General features: G+C 40.4%; 1 protein-coding gene across 1 annotated transcript in view; it reads left to right on the top strand.

Moving 5' to 3' along the window:
• LOC119048771 (phospholipid-transporting ATPase FetA-like) overlaps positions 1 to 16,984 on the top strand; it is a 99,751-nt gene that overhangs the window by 4,626 nt on the left and 78,141 nt on the right. Inside the window, exons 2-3 of the mRNA XM_037144551.2 lie at positions 3,928 to 3,971; positions 4,310 to 4,352. The gene's annotated coding sequence lies outside the window, so the exon portion shown is untranslated. The remainder of the gene's footprint in view (positions 1 to 3,927; positions 3,972 to 4,309; positions 4,353 to 16,984) is intronic.

Genomic DNA, 16,984 nt, shown 5'->3' with positions numbered 1-16,984 from the left:
GGAAGGTTTTCAGCTTCTTCTAGTCCAAGGGATAAGCCAGGTGGTGCAGTACTCTAATTGTCTCTGTCTTTCCAAGAAGATTGTATACTGATTGAGGGCATGGATAATGTCTTACTTTTGCATCTTTTTTTAAAAGATTTTATTTTATTTATTTATAGACAGAGGGGAAGGGAGGGAGAGAACATCAGTGTGTTGTTGCCTCTTGTGTGCCCCCAACTGGGGACCTGGCCTGCAATCCAAGCATGTGTCCTGACATGGTATTGAACCAGTGACCCTTTGGTTTGAAGGCCGGCGCTCAATCCAGAGCCATATCACCCAGGGCTACTTTTGCATCTTTGACCATGTCTTAACAACAATACATACTAGGCACTCAATAAACACTTAACAAACTTAATTAATTCTGAAGTTAGATAAAGACATTAATTCTGGCCCTACCTCTCAGCCACTGTGAGTTCATTTAATTGACCTCTGATTTCCTCATCTCTAAGACAGATCTAGTAAGTTATGCCCTGTCTACTTTCCAGTGTCTTTGTAAGAATTTAGAGAATGTATAGTAAGTACTCTTTAAAAGTCTAGAGACCTTCATAAATATGAAATTACATAATGGTTATGATTCAGATTCTCTCTACCTCAGAGAAGGAATTGGTTCATAATGAATTGTAAAGAGATAACTCAGCATAATGAGCTAGAAGTTAAGAGATTCTAGTTTTAGTCCTGATTTCCTTTAAATTCTTTGAGTCTTAGTTTCCTTTTATCTCCAGTGAGGAAGCAGAGATCAGATTGGTACAGGGATTCCCAACCTTGGCTGCACATTGGAGTCACCTGCTACTGAAAAATACCAATGTCTGGAACCCACTGCCATAAATTTGATTTAATTAGCCTGGGAAAAATTCTGGGCCTTGAAGATTTTATTTTAATTCCCTGTGTGCAGCTTAGGTTCTACATTTCTTAAATCAGCCAAACCGCTTAGTTATAGATGAAATGTTACACACAAGTCCAAGGTGCAGCATGCATACCAGTAGAGCAGTTGCCTTTTTAAGATAATTAAGCTCCAACTGCCAAACCCTTTTTCTTGTGTCCCATTTGGAATTCATGCTTCATGGCGTACTGTTGGAAAATCATTGGAATAATTTTCAAAATCTTTTACAGGTCCGAAACAATGTTCTGACCCTATGCCTCTCACAAGATCTATATTCTGTGTTTTTCTTAACACCTGTTTGACCCAGGAAGTTAGCTTTCCATTCAGTTCCTTCTGATTACCCTAGCTCTTTTGTCTCAAGCTGGTGAGTAGTCTAAAATTCTCATTGCCACCCCTCCTGGAGAGTCTGATCCTCTACATCCAGGGAGGGAGTCGGGTGTGTGTTTTTTCCACAAGGATTTTCCATGTCTCTTTGATACAATCGGTGTGTGGACCACACTTTTGGGAAAGATTGCTCCAAGAGGTTGTGGGTCAAAGGTATTATAAATAGGAGATTCTGAAATGTTGGGACAGCAGATTAATGGATTTCCCCTTGAGCTCAGTGCCAGATCTGCCTGAGAGGAGCATCTGGGCATTTAAGGCTTAAAATTTTATGCCTTCTGAACCATGGCATTTGACCACAGTTCTCAGTTACGCCCTAGAAACCCACTTCACACTCATCTCTTCATCTGTGGCCAAGTCTGTAAAAGTGATAATACAGTAGTCAAGAGCAGTCAGGCAAGCAGTGATTCAACTCTACCACTGTAACTCTGCTACTTCCTGATTGTAGGATCCTGAGCAGACCACTTGGTTTTTCTTTTTTTTTTTTTAAGGAAAGGTTTATTGATTTATATATATATATATATTTTATTGATTATGCTATTACAGTTGTCCCATTTTCCCTGCCATCATTCCTCTCCACCCTGCACATCCCCTCCCACCCACATTCCCCCCTTTAGTTCATGTCCATGTGTCATATGTTCTTTAGCTTCTACATTTCCTATACTATTCTTGCCCTCCCCCTGTCTGTTTTCTCCCCACAATCTATGCTGCTTATTCTCTGTACCATTTCCCCCTCTCTCCTCCTCCCACTCCCCTCTTGCTAACCCTCCATGTGATCTCCATTCTGTGGTTCTGTTCCAGTTCTAGTTGTTTGCTTAGTTTGCTTTTGTTTTAGGTGTGGTTGTTAATAACTGTGAGTTTGCTGTCTTTTTACTGTTCATATATTTTATCTTCTTTTTCTTAGATAAGTCCCTTTAACATTTCATATAATAATGGTTTGGTGATGATGAACTCCTTGAACTTGACCTTATCTGAGAAGCAATTTATCTGTCCTTCCATTCTAAATGAAAGCTTTGCTGGATAGAGCAATCTTGGATGTAGGTCCTTGCCTTTCATGAGTTGGAATACTTCTTTCCAGTCCCTTCTTGCCTTCAAGGTCCCTTTTGAGAAATCAGCTGAGAGTCTGATGGGAACTCCTTTGTAGGTGACTGTCCCCTTGTCTCTTGCTGCTTCTAGGATTCTCTCCTTCATTTTAATCTTGGCTAATGTAATTATGATATTCCTTGGTGTGTTCCTCCTTGAGTCCACCTTCTTTGGGACTCTCTGAGCTTCCCGGACTTCCTGGAAGTCCCTTTCCTTTGCCAGTTTGGGGAAGTTCTCCTTAATTATTTGTTCAAATAAATTTTCCGCTCGTGCCTGTTCCTCTTCCCCTTCTGGTACCCCTATAATTCGGATGTTGGAGTGTTTAAAGATGTCCTGGAGGTTCCTCAGCCTCTCCTCATTTTTTTGAATTCTTGTTTCTTCATCCTTTTCTGTTTGGTCATTTTTTTCCTCTTTCTGGTCCACTACTTTGATTTGAGTCCCAGTTTTCTTTCCATTACTATTGGTTTCCTGTGCGTTTCCCTTCATTTCAATTAGTTTAGCCTTCATATGTTCCTCTAATTTGTGACTAAAATCAACCAGTTCTTTGAGCATCCTGATCACTAGTGTTTTGAACTGTGCATCTGATAGGTTGGCTGTCTCTTGGTCACTTAAAAGTACTGGCTTTGAGCTTTGATTTGTTGTTCCATTTGAGCCATTTTTTTGGAGGGGTCAGGTCACACCTGTTACATATGAGGGGCGGAGCCTTAGGTGTTCACCAGGGTGGGGCAACCCAGTGGCTAGGATGTGATGCTGTCTGTGGGGGCAGGGTCAGAGATGGAACAATGGCACTTGCTCTGCTCTCTCTTGGATTTCAGTCCCCTCTGCTGCTTCCCACAAGCAAATTGGGCCCTTCTGGTGCTGGTTCCTGGGTGGGTGGGCTTCTGTACATCCTAGGACCCTGTGGGTCTCTCCAACAAACTCTCCTGTGAAGCTGGGAGTCTCTTCCAGCACCTCAACCACAGGTGTTTTCAATCGGTGGTGTTTTTAGGTTTTATTTTCCATCACTGGGGCCCTGGGTTGCACAGTCTGTCTCGCTGTCCATTTTCACCAGGTCTGTCTGCACGTGAATGTGTGTCCGTGGTTGGCCAGCTGTCTTGTGTGCCTCACTGGGTTTGCTCGTTTCCTCCCCGCACCCCAGTCTGTCAACCACCATGTTTTCCTGCCGTGACCCCTCTCTGCCAGCCACCAACTCCACCCCTCTTACTGGTCTGGATGAGTGGTTGTCAGACTTCGGTACAGTTCAATTTTCTGTCTGTTTTGGTTAGCTTTTTTTTGTTTCTAAATTTTTGTTTTCCTTAATTTTGGTTGTGCGAGGAGGCACAGTGTTTCCACTTATGTCTGCATTTTGGCCAGATGTCCAGTTTTTCAATAATAATAATAATAATAATAATACTCTCTAAGCCCAGGTTTTAGTGAAAATTAAACAAGATGATCTACGTAAAGCACATAGTAAAGCATCCAGCACACAGTAGATTTTGAGAAATTGTAGGTATTATTATGCCAGCAAGACCTGGACTAACAAGGAGTTTTTGTTTTATTCTTAGGTGGTGTTTCTCTGAAATGAAATATATAAGACTTTATATTTCAGGTAAGTGCTCAGCTTATATCTGCTGAGATACCCAGAGTTCAGCAATCAGTAATGGTATTCGCTTAGTACTACACTGTACCATGTTCTACTCACAAAGCCAAGAAATTGACCCCTTGTGCTCTGAGAGCTTTCCTCAAAAGGTTAAACTGAAGCCCACCAAGAAGCTTCTTGGTGCAAGACACAGACGTGACTTCCTCTGAATGTGGCTTAACTTTTTGCTGTGAAGGTGTGAAGAAAAAAGTTATAAAGTTAAACTTGAGATTATTATCAAAAGTGCTTATTACCACAGATGGTATTAATTCACATTTGAGAGTAACGTTTGAGTGTTCTTTTTAAAGGACAGTGAGAGGAATGTTCTACCTGAAGACTTGAGGCAGACAGGTAAGTGATTTAATTTTGAAGTTGTTTAAAACAGAAAGCCAATAGTCTGGTATGATAACAATGGTGGGAGAGTTTTTAGCAAAAGCTAAAGGTAAGATTATTTCTTATCTATGAAATGTTGCAGGGAAGTAGGAATAGTCCAAGAGAGACTTTGACTGGCTAACTGATTTAATTAGGATTATTGATATTACAGTAAGATGAATCATGATTTGAACATTCTTGACATCCTCCCCTCCTTTTTCCATGTGATCAATAGTTTTGCTGAATATGCCATTTTTCTGTGGAGATTGAACTCATTTTTCTAGGCCCAGCCACACACTTTTGCATCCTTAGTATCACAATTTGTCTCATTAATGTCAATTAGTTTCCACTGCAGTTTTTTGACAAAAGCTTGGACTTTCCCCCAAGGCCCAGAACTAAGTATTCCACATAATTGCAACCAAATAACCGTTGACTGCTTTATGGAGTGTTCTCCCCAACAAAGGGAAAACTTGTCACAACTCTTTGTGGACATCCTTTTAAGTAATTTGAAAAATAATAAAAAAGCTATGGGACTTACAAAGACTGCGTATGTATGTGTTTGAAGAGGAGAGGAGGTTGCTTTTGGTTTAGTGAAACAAAATCAATTACACTTGATCTATATTTGTTAAAATTTTAAATGCTGAGCTTTGAAGAATGGATGGATTTTAGCTAAATAGAGGAGTGTGAGGGCTACATAAAATAATTATCCTGAGACTGAGAGATTTTTTTTTTAAATTTCACATGATACCTTAGGTAGTTGGAACCTTTTTTAAAACTTATTATACTTGATGTGTAAGTAAGATGTTATATACATTTATACAAATAATGCCATTAATGTCTGCATTGTTGGTTATCCAAATCCCATGCTTGAGTTTATCAAGGAAGGGCTTTTAGTGCTGGTATTCAGTGTGTCTCTAAAGCTTCCATAGGGGATTTTATTCTTTTTAGCCTTATTTAAAATCTGTTCTTGTCTCCTGATGGAATCAGCACATTTTTTAGGGCTGAGGCTGTTTCCTTTAATGTCCTTCAGTGCAGGCTGTTGGCACAGTGCCAAAGCATTGTCTGGTGAAAGCTGTTCTGAACTTGGAGCAGGTCGGTGCCGTAGAGGCAAAGCTTTGATGATCTGTCTCAATCCAAGGAAGAACAAATTTTCGAATATATAGAGATAGTACCTTTTTTTGTTTGTTTGTTTTAACAACAGAGCATATTGAGAATCTTCTAAATGCTTAGGACCTCTTCCCTGAAAAAAAAAATGTGCAGGGTTTTTGTTTTTTTATCTTCCCTCAAGGATATGTTCATTGATCCTCTAAGAGAGAGGAAGGAGCAGAGAGAGACAGGAAGAGGAAGAGGGAGAGGCAGAGGGAGAGTGAGAAATATCAATGTGAGAAACATCGAAGGGCTGCTTCCCAAACAGGCCCCCAACCAGAGATGGAACCTGCAACCTTTGGCTGTGTGGGCTGACGCTCCAACCAACTGAGCCGCCCAGCCAGAGCAAAATGCACAGGTCTTTATAGACATTTTCTGAAGATTTACATAGTTTCAGGAGCTCACCTATTGAGTGAGCCTTGGTTTAGAAAACAAAAATAAGCAAACAGACTGATCACAAGAAATGGATAAGCTGTATATCCTTCAAGAAATGTTCATAAACATTGTTTCTCAAGCTTTTGATATATATTCAACTAGGGGCACATACAGGTAGTCTGTATTCTAGAGTTGTGTGTTTGATTGCTCTGATCTTCAGAAGTGAGCAATGGACCAAAATCTGGGGCTGTTAGGAGCAGGATTGGATTTTTTTAAGAAGCGGGCTGACGGGAGACTTCTAGGAAAAGGAGAACCATGGTCTAGGCAAAGGTGGGTGCTGAGGAGTTCCTGCAGTTCCGGACAGAGGCAAAGGTCCAATTAGAGAGGTCGACCCAAAAGCAGGAGGGTAGGCAGAGGACCGAAATGGGCCTCGCAGAATCAAAAGACAGGAAACAGGCAAAATTATTGATAGAACAGTTTTTTAAATTTAAAAAGATTTGAGGTAAAATACATGTAACATTACCATCTTAACCATTTCCAAGTGTCCAGTTCAGTGGCATTAAGTGCATTCACATTGTTGTACAACCATCACCCCCATCCTCATCCAGAATTCTTTTCATTTTGCAAAATGGAAACTCTGTACCCATCAACTTGCCATTCCCCTCAGCCCTGGCAGCCGCCGTTCTTCTTTCTGTCTCTATGAATGTTACTACTCTAGGTGCCTCATGTAAGTGGAATAATACGGTATTTATCTTTTTGTGACTGGCTTATCTATTTAACATAATGTTCTTAGGTTTGTCTGTGTTGTAGCAGGTGTCATAAATTCCTGCCTTCTAAATTGTGAATTACCTTCCATTGTATATACAATATTTTGTATCCACTCATTTGTCAATGGACATTCGAGTTGCTTCTGTTTCTTTGCTTTTTGTGAATAATGCTGCCATGAACATGAGTAGACAAATATTTGTTCAAGCCTCTGTTTTCAATTCTTTTGGCTACGAACCCAGAAATGGAATTGCTAAATTATATGGTAATCCTATTTCTAGTTTTTAGAGGAACCACCACACTGTTTTCCATAGAGACAATTCCATTTTACACTTTATCAACAGTGCACCGGTGTTGTAATTTATCCATATCTTTGCCAACACTTATGTTCTTTTTTTTTTTTTTTTTTTTTTTTTTAATAGTAGCCATCCTAGTGGGTGCAATGGAGCAGGTTTGGGACACAAACCCTATAAAGATACCCTCAGACTATGGTACACTTTAAGAGCCTTTTAATGCTACACTGCACGGAGGGGAGCTGTTAAGGGTACAGGGCAGATTCAGATACCAGTAACCACCCAGGAACAAAATATTTCTCAGATCTTCTGTGGTCTTCAGTAAAATTTTGTGACTTCTCATACAGATCTGTACATTTATTTTTAGGCTTATTTCTAGTTGTTAGGGTGATTGAGGGCACAGGCCGTGGAGGGATTCTCAAAGAGAAGAAAGTACAGAGAGCAAAGTTGTTTCTTCTCTCCAGGAGGGGGAGGGGCTTAGTGTGGAGAGATATCCCAGCAGCGAAATGTAGGGGCTTTGAGCTTTGATGAGGTGATTAGGTGGCTGTAGAGCAGGATGTTTCAGGTGGTCTTGTATAGGCTGCAGCTTGTTTCAAAGTTATCTTTGGGCACAGAGTCACAGCGGTCTGGCATGTCCTGTTTCATAAGTCCCCAGAAGCTTTGTGCCTTCAAGGCACCTCCGGTAATTTTCTAGTCCTCAGGATAGAGGCTCATGAAACCGTGAAACAAGAGTCAGTCATGGTTTATGGCAGTAGTCCCCAACCTTTTTGGCACCAGGGACGTTTTGTAGAAGACAGTTTTTCCATGGTCAGGGTGGGGGATGGTTTGGGGATGATTCAAGCACTTTACTTTCAGGCTCACCTCCTGCTGTGCAGCCTGGTTCTAACAGGCCCAGACCTGTCGTGGGCTGCACCCCAGAGGTTGGGCACCCCCACTTTACGAGGTCCAGCTAGCTCTAGCAAAGAAGGTTTGAAAAAAGGGCTCTTGTCCTATTACTGATTATTTTGAATTTTGTTGCTGTTTAAATGGTACTTTCCCCCACTTTTTTCCCCTGGCTGGTATGGCTCAGAGGGTTGAGTGACAGCCTGCCAATGAAATGGTCACCAGTTCAATTCCTGGTCAGGGTTCATGCCTGGGTTGCAACTGATTGATGTTTCACACATTGATGTTTCTCTCCCTCCCTTCTCCTCTCTCTAAGAAATAAATAAAATCTTTTTTAAATTTTAAAAAATAAATGTTACTTTTCTCATATTTTTATTATTATAAGTATCCAGAAAGGCTATTTAGTTGTAAATTTATGTTGTAACTAGGCACTTTATTGAAATCTTGTCATTTCTAATAATTTCTAGAGTCATAGAATATTCTAAGACTGGAAGGGGCTGTAGAAGAAATTATCATGTCCAACCTTGAAAAACCCAAGGTTTACACATTTAGAAGTCCTGCTTACAGCTTGTCCTAGGAGTGTCCTGGTCCCAAGGTATCATTCACTTTTGTCGATCTGGAAAGAATAATTTATTAACAAGACAGTTAATCTAGAAGTTTACCATGAGAAATGTATTATAATAATGTTCAGGGCATTGCTTTGTAGTACTTGGGCTTAGTTTAATTTAGTTTAGACTTGTCCCTCTGTGACTCTCCTTTAAACCCAGTAAAACTCTGCGTAATGTGAGAGAACCACTTTACAGCTGCAGTGGGCACCGTGATCCGGGGATGTTCCTAGTTTCATCTTAAACCTATAGTTTCCTGGGGACATGTGGGAACAGAGCCTCCTGCAGGAGTGATTTAACCTCCCACAGCTTGTCTGCCTGATAACATGAGAAATGTTCTGCCCTCTGCTATGATGTGGAGTTGTGGAGCAAGACCAGCAGCAGACAAGTGGCATGTAGGGCCCAGAAAACCCCTCACCGTTTAGGACTTTGGATGAAGTCAGTCAGATGCCCTCTACTTTAGCGCTGCTACATTTGTATCTAATGAAGAAGGACTGCTAAAGGGAACATGTCTTTGGATTGATTGATTTTAATTAAGAGATACTCAGATCCCAGAGCTGATTTTAAACATCACCAGATAAAATGTTTGTAATCTTTACAGTGATTGCCTTGATGAAGTTATCAGCAGGAGACATCTTGTAACATGTATTTTTTAGAAAGGTTTTCCTTGGGCTGATATTCTTATACACTTACCTACCGCTGGCCTTCCTTCTTTTTTTTTTTAGTTTTTTTGTTTTGTTTTGTTTTGTTTTGTTTACCAATATCCTAGTTAGAAGCCAGGCTCTGTGTCAGGGCTTTAGAGGAGACAAAAATTAATTATACATGGTCATACTTAGCAGTCTTTTAGATGAGATAAAATTCAAAAAATAGTCATAACACAAGGAAGAAAAATTATTGATTTTAGGAGAATAATGCCAACCAAGTTGTATGGGAGTTGGGACAGGGGAACGGTTATTTCTAGATCAGAGGAGAAGAGAACCTTCATTTAGAGGTGAGTGGGTTTTGAGCTGGCCTTTGAGCTGGCCTTTGTAACAGCCTTTGAAAGATTTTGGCTGATGGAGAGCAGGGCATTACCTTGGAGGAAACAGTGTGAGCAGTGGCAAAGGTACGGGAAAGCATGGGCCATATACAGGAATTGTACATAGGTGGGTTTTTTTAAATTATAGTTTACATTCAATATTATTTTATATTAGTTTCAGGAGTACAGCATAGCGGTTAGACAATCATACTTGACCCACCTGTGTCAGAACCCACCTGGCACAGTACATGGTTTTTCAATATTATTGACTATATACCCTTATGTAGGCCAATTTGAATAACCATAATAGTGGAAGAGAAAGATGAAAGAATAGTTCGACTTCAAATTAGAGCGTCTCGAATATGTGGCTGATAATATGTGAACTTCATTCAGTACCCCATGGGGAGCCATTGAAGGGTTTTGAATTGGAGGTAAGAACACAGGGCCAATATTCTGCTCAGGGGCAGTAGTGGATAACTTATAAAATTTGGAATCTGGGAGGAAAGTGTAAAGAATATGAGATGATATTAGTGGGATTAGGAAGAAGGTGATAACTTTATGAGACACTCAGATGGAGTATATAGGACCTGTCAGCTTATCAGTAGAACTGAAGGTGAATCTTAGATTTTATGAAAAATAGTTACAGAATAGTATGGCAGAAGAGCAAAGATGCTTAAAATCAGAGAAGGTGAGAAATGTCATTTTGGAACATATTTATCTTGAGATGCTAGTGAGTACCTGTGAGGAAATGTCAAACAGTATGAGTTTGGGACTAGATAGTTTTAGGAGCTAGGGCTAGAGTTAAAATGAGAGGATATGATGTCATAACTCAGAGAAAGCAGACCAGAGAACAGGGGTAAGAATAATGTTTTGGCTCTTTGGGGCCCCCTTTTCAGGGTTCCCCACCAGTCCCCATGTCTTATGAGACCCTTATCCCAGATTCTAGAGCCTTGGCCCTCCCACATGTCTTCTTCCAGCTGTTCTGTTGTCTCCTGTCCTTAAATGGCACTCTCCAGTCCTTGGGGCAGGCAATTGTGTAAAACAGGAGAATCCCTTTTAAAAAGAGAAGGCTGTCCTCAACTTCCCTGAGGATCTCATCTCTCATCCTTCTCATGATCCTTCCTGGGATGAGCTCCTTGCAGGGGACCACCCCAGCCCCTGTGCTTCCCAGTTCTTCTGAATGTGAAATCCATGTTCACTGCTGTGTTTGCCCACACCGGCCTGTGAACCACTGTGTGCCCATTTCCTAGGGAAGGGGCGGGAAAAGAAACAGAATACTACAAAGTTGGAAATATATTTATTATATTGGGGATCTCATTGCATTTGCATAGGATATGCAAATGAGATGTCAAAGTCAAGACTTCCCATCTCATTCGCCTAGCTCTGCATCCACTAAGCAGTCATCTTTATTTTTCTCTTTTCCCTTTAGCCAGCCTTTTAAAAAATTTTTTATTTATTTATCTTTAGAAGGGAAGGAAAGGAGAAAGAAGGAGAGAAATATCAATGTATGGTTGCTTCTGGTGCAACCCCTGCTGGGAACTGGCCCCTGCTGGGAACTGGCCTGCAACCCAGGCATGTGCCCTGATGGGGAATCAAACTGCTGTCTTTTGGTTCGCAGGCCCGTGCTCAATCCACTGAGCTACACCAGCCAGGGTTATTGTTTGTTCTTTTCTTATTTAGTCTTATTTTTGGCCATTACGTTGTATAGAGACTGGTGATATAAGTTTATAAGATCTTTGTTACCGCAGAGTATTCTCCTCTCAGGAAGAGGCTGTGGTTGAAATCAGGAGGCGATAAGGCAGGGACTGTCACTGAGAAGAGAAGTATAGTGACACTGGTGGGTCTCAGGTTGTGACTTGGAAAGCATTTGGGGGTTAGACTTGCTTTTTTGTATATGTGCTTCTGTTGCATTAAAAAAAGACTTTTAACACATTTGCTGAGATTTATGTGGTGGGAATTGGGGTTGGGGACTTGATTTCTGGAGTAACTTTGGGGATTTGTGCATTGGCTTTAACAGCTAACTCTAAGAAATCTTACGAAAGTAGACTGGGAGCTTTCATGATCTTACATAACAGTTTTAGGAAAATGTAGCTCATTTCAGTCAGGGGATGATGTGTACATCTACCTCTGTTCAAGATTCTCAAAAGCATTCAAGTCAACTAGGAGTTCGTCCCTTTGTTGGTGAAGAGCTCCATTCTCTGGAAGACAGATTTCTTCACTGGGAGCTGATACTCTAGTACTAAAAGTCATTGGCTATGCTAGTGTCCCAAATATGCCATTGCTAGACTTCATGTTGTTTGTTATAGAAGATGTCATTTTCAGACTGCATTAAATATAAACTCAAAGACTTCCTCCAAACTTCGTACTTAGTAAATTTACCAGATTTTTGTGTATAAGTAAGTGTAGGGGGAACACAGAATCACAGCTGTGGCTTGGGGGAACTTGAAGTTGGTTTGCAATGTGTTGCCAGTTGGAAAATTAGAGGGTAATAAACTATTAGATCAGCACTCTATCCCCACCCCCAAGTTTTGTTTCATTTTTATTTCATATGATTCAGTCCAAGGTCGAGGCAGTTTGGAGAGTATTGGCTTAAGATGGGACCTGTTATTTCTACTTTAAAACTCTCATGTCTAAACGAAAGAGCTCAGGCCCTATAACCATGTTGTATAGAGACTGGTGATATTCCTGACTTCTCTTTACCTCTTTTATGTCTTTGCTGTTTTTCAGCCTTCTTTTTAAAATGTGATGACTCTTCCCCCAAATATTTAGTAATTACAGAGGGAAAATAGTAAATTTACAGTGGAGAGTTCTGGCAGACACCATCTTGGCCAAGTGATCTAGGTTCACATCACCAGTAATACATGCAACAGCATATACCCCCTGATAAGATACACTGAGACAGGGACATCAGATAAACTCAAGTTGAGGGACATTCTATGAAACAACTGGCTAGTACCCTTCAAAAGTGTTGAGATAGCCCTGGCTGGTGTGGCTCAGTGGACTGAGTGTCAGCCTGTGAATCAAAGGGTTGCCAGTTCCATACCCAGCCAGCGCACACTCCTGGGCTGTAAGCCAGGTCCCTGTGCAGGGTGTGTGAGAGGCAACTGCACGTAGATGTTTCTCTCCTTCTCTTTCTCCCTCCTTTTCCTTCTCTCTAAAAATAAGTAAATGAAATCTTTTTTTTTAAGTGTCGAGTTAATGAAGAAGAAGGAAAGAATGAGGAACAGGCACAGGTTGGAGGAGAGACACAATTAAATACAATGTGGAATCCTGGAATTTAAAAAGTATATTAATGGGAAGAATTGGTTAAAAAATAAATAATTTATGCACTTCAGTTAATAGTATTATACAAGGTTAACTTCTTAGTTTGTTAATTATTGTATGGTTATGTAAGATGTTGACAGATGGGTAAAGGGTATATGGGGACTCTGCTATTTTTGGAAATCTGAAAATTTACAATATCTCAGAACAAAACATTTCTTAAATTGTAATGACACAAATTGTATCTACTCTCCAATAAGGGTTATTTAAAAATTACTTTTTTTAAAATTTAATTTTATTGATTATGCCATTACAGTTGTTCTATTCCCTGCTTCATTCCCCTTCACCCTGCAGCCCCCTCCCCCACCATTCCCCCCTTTAGTTTATGACCATGTGTCTCAAGTTCTTTAGATTCTATATTTCCCCTACTATTCTTGCCCTCCCCCCTATCTATTTTCTACCTACCATCTATGCTACTTATTTTCTGTACCTTCTCCCCCCTTCTCCTCCTCCCACTCCCCTGTTGCTAACTCTCCATGAGATCTTCATTTCTATGGCTCTGCTCCTGATCTAACTGTCCTCTTAGTTTGCTTTTGTTTTAGGTGTGGTTGTTAATAACTGAGTTTGCTGTCCTTTCACTGTTCATATTTTTTATCTTCTTTTTCTTAGATAAGTCCCTTTAATACTTCATATAAGAAGGGCTTGCTGATGATGGACTCCTTGAATTTGATCTTACCTGAGAAGCACCTTACCTGCCCTTCCATTCTAAATGAAAGCTTTGCTGGATAGAGCAATCTTGGTTGTAGGTCCTTGCCTTTCATGAGTTGGAATACTTCTTTCCAGCCCCTTCTTGCCTGTAAGATCTCTTTTGAGAAATCAGCTGACAGTCTGATGGGAACTCCTTTGTAGGTGACTGTCCCCTTATCTCTTGCTGCTTCTAGAATTCTCTCCTTCATTTGAATCTTGGCTGATGTAATGATGATGTGCCTTGGTGTGTTTCTTCTTGGGTCCAACTTCTTTGGGACTCTCTGAGCTTCCTGGATTTCCTGGAAGTCTATTGCCTTTGCTAGATTGGGGGAATTCTCCTTTATTATTTGTTCAAATAAGCTTTCTACTCGTACCTGTTCCTCTTCCCCTTCTGGTACCCCTATAATTCGAATGTTGAAATGTTTAAAGATGTCCTGGAGATTCCTAAGCCTCTCCTCATTTTTTTTTGAATTCTTATTTCTTCATATTTTTCTGTTTGGTCATTTTTTTCTTCCTCTGGTCCACTCCTTTGATTCGAGTTCCAGTTTCCTTTCCATCACCATTCCCTTCCTGTGCATTTCCCTTTATTTCAATTAGTTTAGCCTTCATATGTTCCTCTAATTTGTGACCAAAATCAACCAGTTCTTTGAGCATCCTGATCACCAGTGTTTTGAACTGTGCATCTGAAAGTTTGGCTATTTCTTTGTTGCTTAGAGTTATGAGCTCTGGGACTTTGAGTTCTTTCTTTCTTTCTTTCTTTATTTATTTATTATTTTAAAAACATATTTTATTGATTATGCTATTACAATTGTCCCATTTTCCCTCTTTTATTCCCTTCTGCCCTGCACACCCTCTCCCACTCACATCCCCCCCTTTAGTTCATGTCCATGGGTCATACATATAAGTTCTTTGGCTTCTACATTTCCTGTACTATTACCCTCCCCCTGTCTATTTTCTTTTTTTTTATATTAAATTTTATCTTTGAGTTCTTTTTGAGCTGTGTTTGATCTGCTCATGCCCCTTACATATGAGGAGCGGAGCCTTAGATGTTCACCAGGGCGGGGCCACCCAGGTCACTGGGTTGTGATGCTGTATGTGAGGGCAGGATCAGAGCAGGGCAATAGTGGTCCCCTCTGTTGCTTCCCATAAGCTACTGGGGCCTGCATGGTCTGTCTCACTGCTAGCTCTTTTGCTGGTTTATCTGCACGCGAATGTGTGACCGCGGTCAGCCTGCTGCCCTGCGCCCTCACTGGGTCCACCTATCACAACCCCACACCTGGGGATTCACCAACCACCAACCACATGCCTGGGTTGGTCTGACCGAGTTTTCCTGCTTAATGCCGCTCCGCCAGTCACTGGCTCCTCCCCTCTTACCGGTCTGGTTGAAGGGCTCGTTGTTGTCAGACTTTGGTATAGTTCAATTTTCTGTGTTTTGGTTACACCTTTTTTTACTAAAACTTTGTTGTCTTTAAACTTGGTTGTGCAAGAAGGCACAATGTTTCCACCTACGCCTCCATCTTGGTGGAAGTCCCAAAAATTACTTTTCTGAGGAAGACAGGAAGAGTATTTCCCATACAGTTGTTATATTCACTTTAATTTTTTAGTTCTTTTGTTATTATACATTGAATAGATATCAAGTTTATAACATATTTAAGTTGCAGAGGGTAACAGTAACATGAGCACATGTGTATCTTGAAGCTCTCAGTGTGCTTTTTTCCATCCCATCGCCTCCCCCTCCCTCACTTCTATTCTGAATTTTATATTTTTTGTTCCCTTGCTTCTCCTTAGAGACTTATCTTGAAAATACATATGCCTAATAATTTTGCATGATCTTTAAGTTTATTAAGTGGAATAATACTGTACATATTTTTGCAATTTGTTTTCCTGAATCTTATATTCCAGAGATTTAACAGTGTTGATATGTATAACTATAGTTCACTCACCTTCACTGTTATGGAACTTTCATTGTATGAACACACCACAAGTCATTTCTCTGTTCTCCATTAACAGCCATTGACTTCAAATTTTGCTGTTCTGATCAGTGCTACTGCACACACCTTTGTATATACCACATGATGAGAGTTTCCCTAGGCATCTACCTAAAAATGGACTTACAGGGTAAATGCTGGGTGGTAGGCTAAATGCTCCATCTACTTTCCTAGATAATAAGGACAAATTGTTTTCCAAAGTGGTTATCTAATTTTCAATACCACCAATAGTGCATAAGTGTTCCAGTAGTTCTACTTTCTAACACTCTATTATAGACTTTGATCTTTTTTACCAATCTGGCAGGCATGTATATGAAAATTTTAAGGCATTGCCGTTTATTGATTGACTACTTTGTGCCAAGCAAAGTGGCAGAAAGACATACATGTTCAAAGACATTCAATAAGACATATTCATACCTTATTCAATTTAATCCTCTCATAGCTCTTCTTCTAAGTCCCATATGGAAATTAATGTTGTTCTTAGTGTGTAATACATAATTATCCCTAACCTTCTCTCTGAAAAATTTATTCCTTAGTGGGTCTTTTATATTGTGTATCTGCCTAATTTATTTCCTACTTCCTAAAAACATTCTCTTTTTAGAAGAAACTTGAGGCATGAAGTAGTCAATAACTTGCAAGTCAAATCACATTGTCATTAATTGGTAGCAGACTTTGAAATAAAACCCCATTTATGGCTACCTTTTTTTTTTTTTTCTTCTTGCTCTGTCTCTTCCCCTTTCCCTCCCATATTTTCTTCCTCCCTTTCCTCACATTCTTCCATCCCTCTTCTGGGACTGACAGTTTAAGTGCACTTTCCAGTCGGTCGCTATTTAATGTGACGTGCCTGCCAGAGAGCGTCACAAGATTGGATGAATGCCTGGTTCCAGCTAAACAGTTATTACTCAGGCCCCCACTGACCAAGTGCTTTGTTTCACACTCCAAGCTGTGCTACTGGGGGAATTTGGCCAGACTACCCTTTCAAAACTGCTTGATAGCCCTGTGGGTGTTCCAGAGAATCCAGAATTTCAGGACATCATTTGTCAGCAGGGGTAGGAACCCCAAGCCTACTGTGGGAGGGAAGGCAGCTAAGAGTAGAAGACTGGTTTCTAGAGAATGGTGATATTAGAACCACTAACATTGGGCAGGAGGCCACAGATTCTATTGGCAAAAGCAGTAGAAACCTTAGGTTGGGTACCAGACTTGTAGCTAACAAGCACAAGTGAAATTTGTTTGGCTTGCACACTATTTAATTTTTTTTTTTGCATTTGGATACTTTTATAGAAGGCATGCACTCTCCAATTCGTCACAATACCCAGCACTTCTTTTCCTACTGTACAACACCTAACTGCTGTATCTCCCTGGCTCCTAAAGTTATTTGATGCAACAGTATCCTTACTGAAGTCACTTCAGGCTCACTGAGGGTGAAACTGGAAGCTCATTCTCATTCCAAAGTGATCATAGTTGTCCAGGAATTTGTTGGGTTGCTTTTTTGTTTTTTTCTGGCAGTTGAGCATCCTTTTGTTTCCCGGTA

The sequence above is a fragment of the Artibeus jamaicensis genome, unplaced genomic scaffold, assembly GCF_021234435.1.
Source record: "Artibeus jamaicensis isolate MK-2021 breed Jamaican fruit bat unplaced genomic scaffold, CSHL_Jam_final scaffold_1964, whole genome shotgun sequence".
Classification (NCBI taxonomy): Eukaryota; Metazoa; Chordata; class Mammalia; order Chiroptera; family Phyllostomidae; genus Artibeus; species Artibeus jamaicensis.
This window is presented reverse-complemented; position numbering and strand designations above follow the sequence as displayed.